This window comes from Podarcis erhardii (assembly GCF_964252035.2).
Source record: "Podarcis erhardii genome assembly, chromosome: 9".
Classification (NCBI taxonomy): Eukaryota; Metazoa; Chordata; class Lepidosauria; order Squamata; family Lacertidae; genus Podarcis; species Podarcis erhardii.
The window spans coordinates 22,797,518-22,806,381 of NC_138512.1; the positions used below are offsets into that span (position 1 = coordinate 22,797,518).

Consider the following 8,864-nt stretch of genomic DNA (forward strand, 5'->3'; position numbering starts at 1 on the left):
GTAACTTCTTTGGACTCCCTCACATCTCCCGCTCCCATTTGCATCATTGTCAGTTATTGCCTGCAATTTATCATCTTGTTTACAATCTTGTGTCACATTCATTTAACTCTAATCTGTTAATTCTCCAATAGGTTTATAATTTTTCCTCAACTTACTTGTCATCTTAATTCCATCTAGTTTAGTGGTGCACAATTATTTATGATCTAGCATCCTTTCTTAACATTCAACCAAATTACAATGTTTTTTTAAATAAATCTTAAATTTCTTCCAGTCTTCTTCAACCCTCTCCTCTCCCAGGTCTCGGATTCTGCCAGTCATCTCGGCCAGTTTCATATAGTCCATCAGTTGCATCTGCCACTCTTCCAGTGTGGGTAGATCTTGAGTTTTCCAGTTCTTAGCGATGAGTATCCTTGCTGCCGTTATTGCATACATAAAAAATGTTCGGTCCTTCTTTAACACCTTCGGGCCGACAATACCCAGAAGGAAGGAATTTGGTCAAGTGGCAGGATTTAAATTGAATAAGTTAAAAACTAAGGTTTTAGAGAAAAATTTAACAGTAACTGAGAAAGAGAGGTTTCAGAACGAGACGGGTTTAACTGTGGTTACGAGTGTAAAATATTTGGGGATCAATATGACAGCTAAAAATATGAATCTATTTAAAGATAATTATGAGAAATGTTGGAAACAAGTGAAAAAAGATCTAGAAATTTGGTCAAATTTGAAGCTTTCCTTGTCTGGTCGAATAGCAGTTATAAATATGAATGTATTGCCTAGAATGTTGTTTTTGCTCCAAACATTGCAAATTGTGGATAAGATGGAATGTTTCAAGGGTTGGCAGCAAGATATTTCTAAATTTATCTGGCAGGGCAAAAAGCCCAGAATAAAATTTAAGATTTTAACTGATGCAAAGGAAAGGGGGGGATTTGCCCTGCCAGATTTGAAACTTTACTACGAATCAGCAGCTTTCTGCTGGTTAAAAGACTGGCTGCTTCTTGAGAACACAGACATTTTAGATTTGGAAGGTTTTAACAATTTCTTTGGGTGGCATGCATATTTGTGGTACGACAAGGTTAAGGCTCATAAAGGTTTTAAAAACCATATTGTCAGGAAAGCATTGTATAATGTGTGGATTAAATATAAAGATTTGTTGGAGAATAAAACTCCAAGGTGGCTGTCACCAATGGAGGCAAAAGCTTTGAAAAAACTTAATATGGAGTCTAAATGGCCAAAATATTGTGAAATTTTAGAACAGGAGGGCAATAAGTGGAAATTGCAGAGTTTTGAGAATCTAAAAGACAAAGTGCGAGACTGGCTTCATTATTATCAAATAATGGAGGTCTACAAGTTGGATAGAAAAATTGGTTTCCAGGTGGAAAAGTCGAAATTGGAAACAGAATTGTTAGAATCCAAAACTAAGAACTTGTCAAAAATGTATAACTTGCTGCTGAAATGGAATACACAGGATGAAACGGTCAAATCAGCTATGATTAAGTGGGCACAAGATATTGGACATAACATTATGTTTGCTAACTGGGAAAAGTTGTGGACCACCGGTATGAAATTTACGGCGTGTAACGCCTTGAGAGAGAATATTATGAAAATGATCTATAGGTGGTACATGACTCCAGACAAGCTTGCAAAGATTTACCACTTATCAGATAATAAATGCTGGAAATGTAAAGAAAATGAAGGTACATTCTTTCACCTCTGGTGGACATGCCCAAGGATTAAGGCTTTCTGGGAAATGATATATAATGAAATGAAAAAGGTATTTAAATATACCTTCTTGAAGAAACCAGAGACCTTTCTCCTGGGTATGGTTAGCCATGTGGTGTTAAAGAAGGACAGAACTTTTTTTATGTATGCTACAACAGCAGCAAGGATACTTATTGCAAAGTATTGGAAGACACCAGATCTACCCACTCTGGAAGAATGGCAGATGAAGATGACAGACTACATGGGACTGGCAGAGATGACCAGCAGAATCCGAGACCAGGAGAAAGAGACAGTGGAAGAAGATTGGAAGAAATTTAAAGACTATCTTAATAAATATTATAAAATTAATGAAAGTTAGAATTGACATGGGTTTAAAAATTATGTGGTTTACAGAGGTGTTGATTATAGAAAAAGAACAGAATTGTTAAAAGCTATGGGAAATAAGGGAATGGATTTGCTGATTAGATAATGAAATTAGAATGCAGAAGGGGGAGGTATGAGGAGGTCGACGAAATTAGGTTTAAGGAAATAAGGATTGAAATTATACTTGTTTCTTTATGTTTGTTTTTCTTTGTCTGTGTATGTGTATGTTGTTTTTTCTTATGGTTGTTTAAACTTTAATAAATATTATTTTTTTTAAAAAAAAGCACAAATGCTATACTGGGAGAAGCATCAATAAGTTGCAATCCAAAGACTTCAGATGTCTCCTGTTGATATCCCATTCTCTGAAAGGTGTCTTTCCGGCTAACAATATTATTTGACATGTCTTAGATTTCATAACTCAGGAGTAGAGAGGGTGGGCAAGAGAGGAATTCTAATCTCCAAGTAGCATATTGGATTTCGGCTTTGGCATCATATTCTGGTTTCTTGATGTGCTCCAAGAGTTCCCACCAATGTCAAGAGGTTAATGCCGTTTAACGTCCGGATGAATGCTGATCATATATGCAAAACTGGATATCAAAGCTCCTGTTCTTACTGCTTCCAGTTGCAACCGAGAACACGAAGCAACATCAGCTGTATTATAGCAAGTCAGATCCTTGGGTCCTTCTATTTTATAAATTTATTTATTTGGTTTTTCAGATTAAAATGTTACAGAGCTGTATCAAACATAAATCATAAAAACAAGATTTCAAGGAATCTCCTGGACTTCCATCCTCCCCTTTGTGGGTCCTGTTATTTATCATTTCCTTCTGTATCTTTTATGATAGTCCAAATCTTTTACATCTCCATTGTATCCAGAATTCACCCTTAAACTACAAGTCCTTTTTTCTAGCCTCCCCCTTACAGCCCCTGATCTGGCCACCCCAAAGGGTTTCTAGGAAAGTAGGCGGTCTTTCCGGTATTTGGGGCCAACCTGAAGCACGAATGTGATGCATCTTGAATTGGGCCTGGAAACGAATTGGCAGCCAGCGCAACTGTTTCAGAACAGGTGTCTTCTTTTATTATTTTACCCAGATAACTATCCAAAGTTTCCAGCTCGGGAACGAGTAGAATTTTTATTTTGCCTTTTGTGAAGGATTGCAGCCAGGATTGTGACCAGATTAAGGGGAAGGTGGAGAACCGGGAGGAGGGATTCACTCCAGCTACATCAGGCAAGTCATCCCAAATCCTACAATTCACATCCACCCTTGAACGTTGGAAGATTTAATCCTGAGTATCGCTTCGTCCATCGAAAGGACCCTCTCCATTATATGCAGTATTCCAGGCAATGAGATGTCTGTCAAATTTGATAGTTTTAGACAACTATGAGCAACGGACAAAGGGAGTGAAAATAATTTGGGGAAATTAACGTAGATTTACTGGAAAGGGGAAATAAATTTAAGGTACTCTCATGCCACAAAAGCAGAACAAAATAAATGCACAGGCTTCTCTCCAGTGTTGGAGGGACTGTGGCCACCCTATAAACTTTTTATCTGGTTGTTTAGTGAGAATATTTGGGGCAATGATTTCATAAGTAATCTCTGGATGCCAGGCGGAAGTTCCGGAAAAACCACCCCAAAATCCTTGATGACACCAATGAAATGTGATTTAAAAAACAAACAAACAAACATTGAATCTGTGAAATGAAAGGAACATATTGCTCAACCTGTGACTTGTGGGCGTTTGTTGTGTGGTATTTTTGGGCAAGCTTCCCATCTCACGAGGGCAGGTGATTGCGAAATGTGTGCAAGGGTGCTCATGTGACCAACATTAGGTAACTTTGGAACAGTGCCTATCAGTGCAGAAGGGACTGATTCCTTCCAATAACTGGTGGATAGCGTTGATTTGGAAGACGTCAATCTCGAAGGAGACCACCACCCCTGCAGTCATGGAGATATTGGGATGGAAGCGAAAGCTTCCTCTGACACGCATCGGTAGATTGCTTCGCAGTTCCTCCCCGAGGTTGCCAACTGTTTGGGACTTTGGTGAGAATGAGGAACTGCCCCTGGGGAACTGGTCAATAAATAGCATTAAGATAAATTCAACAGTGTAAATAAGTTTTGATGGAGGTAACAATGGAATAATGTTCACGTAAAATATGCAGGAATGTATGGTATGCAAAATGAACCACAGAAAGAGAAGAATGGAAGTCATTGATTTAAGGTTGTCTAAATGAATATTTTGAAATGTAAATTAGAAAAATTTAATAAAAATTAGAAAGGAAAAGAAAATAATTATCACCAGATAGGGACTTCTCTTTTTTTTTTTTTTAATAATATTTTTATTAAGTTTATGAAATACAGAAAAAAAGAATAAAAGATATAGAAAATAAAGTAGAGAAGTTACAAATTTCCATAATCCTTTTTTTCAGCAAATCCAATGGACTTCCCCGCATCTTCCTAACCCTGCATTCTCTGTGATACAAAACATCAGCAATTTGTTAACTTATTTCAAAACTTATTGTATCTTTCATTTTATCATGTTATCTAATTTCCAAAGTGTTGTAACCGACATCTTATACGTTTTAGCTTGAACATAATAAAGTTATTTCATTATTCCACCTCTGACTTCTTGTACCTTAATTTTCATTTCATTAGTTTACAATTGCTGAAGCTAGAATTTCCTCAAAAGTGCATTTTTTAACATTCATACAACTTATAATGTTTTTTCAAATAGTCTTTAAATTTTTCCCAGTCTTCCTCGATTGTTTCTTCTCCCAGATAGGGACTTCTCAAGGAGTAATACGAACCAGAAAAGCAGTAAGCTTTGGGTAAGGCTCTGAGGGGTATGCAAACTTTCCCATTAAGTTCACATCCCAATGGTACCTTGGATAGATGGATGGGATTTACAGTAATTTGCTGCCGCAAGTGCTGGAAGGAAGACCTGCTCCCTGCTGCAAAGCCCACATCTACCTGGCCTAGGGGGTGGAGCCCAGGCTCACCTTGAACAGCCGAAAGAGGCTCCTGGGAGGCCCGAGGGACATTGCGAGAACAACTCTTGGGTTGAGACGACTGGCAAAAATGTTTTAAATGTTTCCAATTTTGGTTCCTCTGTTTTGTTTTTGTTGGGTTGGTTAAATGTTCTGTTGGGCTTGGAGGTTGTTTTAATTTGGGTATAACTATAAACTGTTTATTCTTGTTGCTGTTGTTATTGATTTCCATTGATTTATTGGTTGGTTTGTTGCTCATACAGGAAATTTTGTTTCTTAATGTTGGATGTTTTGTTGTGTTTTTATATATATTGTAAGCTGTGGGCTAATAGCTAATAGCTCTGCCCAAGGCATGATGGAGAACAGCAAGAACCGGGAAAAGATAGACATAATACATATTTTACAAAGACAGGAAGAAACATTACGGACAGAATAATTGCCACACACAGGAAGAACAAGGATATACAGTACATGTTTGTTTTGTTTTTTGTCCCTGATCATGTTGTGTGAACTGCCTTGTGGGGAGACACCTTGACAGACACCCTGAAAGGGAGGCTAAAAAATCTAGTAAAAAAATTGACAGACACCCTGAAAGGGAGGCTAAAAAATCTAGTAAAAAAATTAATAAACCAAGCTTTTTTAAAGCAGCTCAGAATAAAAATCAGCAACAGCCACTGCATAATACAATTTAAGAAAACAATTAAAACAGTAACAGTGCAAAACATTGATTTTTTTTGTTTATTTCTACAAATCTTTATTAGGTATTGCAGATATAGATAATCTTAAAACATCCATATACAATTTTTAAAAAAATATAAGCAAAGAAACAACCATATAAGATATATAGCAACATAAATTTTCATTGGAGTGGCTTCCTGCTAAACTGCCATTCACCACTCTAAAACATACTATTAACAGAAACTCAGCCACCCTTGCAGTTAACTCTGGGTTAATATCACAGGTAAAGATAAAGGTAAAGGGACCCCTGACCATTAGGTCCAGTCGTGACCGACTCTGGGGTTGTGGCACTCATCTCGCTTTATTGGCCGAGAGAGCTGGTGTACAGCTTCCAGGTCATGTGGCCAGCATGACTAAGCCGCTTCTGGTGAACCAGAGCAGCGCACGGAAACACCGTTTACCTTCCCGCTGGAGCGGTACCTATTTATCTACTTGCACTTTGACGTGCTTTCGAACTGCTAGGTTGGCAGGAGCAGGGACTGAGCAATGGGAGCTCACCCCGTCGCGGGGATTCGAACCGCCGACCTTCTGATCAGCAAGTCCTATGCTCTGTGGTTTAACTCACAGCGCCACCCACGTCCCTAATATCACAGGTAGAATCCAATATTTTCATTGTACCACAATGTTAAACTACCCAAAAAGGGGGAAAACACACATTTATTTATTAAACAAATGAATCAATCTCTTAAAGGCATAAAGCCATCAAAGTAGTAGTAGTAGTCATTTTATTTATACGCCACCCATTTGCCTGGGTTTTCCCCACCACTCTGGGTGACTTACAGCATATCTAAAAAAGCATTAAAAACTACCTCAAATAGGGCTGCCTTCAGATGTCTTCCAAAACTTGTATAATTCTTCATTTTCTTGACATCTACCGTTAGGATGCCACTGCCAAGAAGGCCCTCTGCCTGGTACATGTTTAAAAGATAAGGAAACAGAAAAACATTAAGTTCTAAAAACAAAGAAGTCAATTCAACAAACTCTAAAATTAAGTATCCCAAACCTGAGTCTCCAGCTGTTTTTGGACCACAATTCCTACCATCCCTCGCTAGCAGAACCAGTGGTCAGGGTTGACAGGAACTGCATAGCCTCCACCTTTTCTCCAAAGAAAATAGGGACGTCCCACTCCACAATGATAATTTTACTATTTCTACCCCACATATTTGACTGCGTTGCCCCAGCAACTCTGGGCAGCTTCCAACATATATAGTATAAAAACATAAGAAAACATTCAACATTAAAAAAAACCCCTTTCCTATACAACAGACCCAGGACGGCTCGGGGGTCAAATAACTCCATGCCCTCCAACATTTCTCCATTGAAAATAGGGACATCCAAAGGAAAAGTGGGACATCCCGGGATCAAATGAGAAACTGGGACGGCTTCTCTAAATCGAGGATATCCCTGGCCTTGGAGGGTCTCCTGTAGTCCAAAAACAGCTGAAGACCCAAGTTTGGGAAATGCTGTTATAGGGTATTATTAGAGTTGGAAGGGACCCCCAAGAGTCATCTAGTCCAACCCGCTGCAGTGCAGGGATCTGCTCTGTGTCCTGCGACTTTTCTGTATAAGGTGTTCCTAATTTCCCCAAGGGGAATGTTCATGCATGCTGTTATTATGTTTTTAGATAGAGTAGTACTGTACCTTGGGACTCAAAAGCCTTGGTTCCCAAATGCCGAAAACCCAGAAGTGTTCTGGTTTTCGAACATTTCTCGGAAGCTGAACATCCGATGCGGCTGTCGGCGGTTGTTTCCAGGGTGCCTGAACCAATCAGAAGCTGTGCCTTGGTTTTTGAACATTTCAGAAGGCACACGGACTTCCGGAATGGATTAAGTTTGGCCCTTTTGTTTTTGCTATTTATTTTGCGTTTTTGTTTTTGAGGCTTTTTCGGTTAATTTGTTTTTGTGACTGTGTGGAACCCAGTTCAGCTACTGATTGATTGATTTTGTGACTGCAGAAATGGATAAAAGCCCCCCATCCAAACAATGACTATCATCAGTGCATGTAAGAAAAAAATTTTTTTTTAAATCATCTACAATACTGTCTTATTTATTTAATAGTACAGTACATTATTGCTTTCATTTTCTGGATCAATGGTAAAATGCATGTTAAATTGCTGTTTTAGGGCTTGTTTTTAAAAGTCTGGAACGGATTAATCTGTTTGGCATTACTTTCTATGGGAAAGTGTGCTACGATTTTGAAACACTTCCGTTTTAGAACAGATTTCCGGAGTGGATTAAATTTGAGAACCAAGGTATAGCAAAGTTTTTTAAAAAACGTTTTATGTTTTAGCATGTTGGAAGCTGCCCAGAGTGGCTGGGGCAACGCAGTCAGACAGGCGGAGTATAAATAGCAAAATTATCATTATGAAATGGGATGTCCCTACTTTCATTGCAGAAATGTCAGAGAGTATGGTATGATGCCATTTTCATTGGAGGGTGTGGAGTTATCCAACCCCTTAGCTGTCTGAAGGCAGCGCTGTACTGTATAGCATAGGGTATTTTTTTAACGCTCAATGTTTTATTACATTTATATATGTGTTGGCAGCTGCGCAGAGTGGCTGGGTATAAATATCAAACATCTCTCTTTTCATCGGAGAGTGTGCTACAACTCCCAAGATGCCCAGCCAGTCAGGTCAGCGCTCGGTGATGCTCAGAATCCGTAGTCCCGGAAAACAACAAACCGGAGACCCAAGTTTGGGAAACCCGGCAGGGAATTAAAAAAAAAAACACGCCGTGGAAATGTTTTTTTAAAAAAACTGTTTTGAAAAATACGTGAAATTTGCCCTAGCTCACCGGCGCCACCTAGCATGGGCAAGTTACACTGTGAAGCGTTTCCTTCACAGCCGTGTGGCCGAGTCCGCTTATATGTAACTTGAGGCCGCTCAACTGTGAGGGAAGAAGCCGCGCGAAACGTCGCCTTCTTCCCCTCAGTTCCTCAATCAGGCAGTCGGACGAGGCCGCCGCTCGGCCCTCAGGCGCTTCCCGCCTTTTTGCGCCGGCGGACGTCCCGCGCGCCCGTTTCACGTAACGGAGGCGGGCCTGCCAATGCGGAAGAGGTCATG

At 39.4% G+C, this 8,864-nt stretch overlaps 1 long non-coding RNA gene across 1 annotated transcript; it reads right to left on the reverse strand.

The window, feature by feature from the left end:
- Positions 1-4,858: 4,858 nt before the first annotated feature.
- On the reverse strand, positions 4,859-8,779 carry LOC309349739. Its single transcript, XR_014160153.1, has 3 exons — positions 8,596-8,779; positions 6,613-6,711; positions 4,859-5,226 (listed from the first exon to the last, which is right to left on the reverse strand). It is a non-coding gene; the product is annotated as an uncharacterized lncRNA (long non-coding RNA).
- Positions 8,780-8,864: the final 85 nt, after the last annotated feature.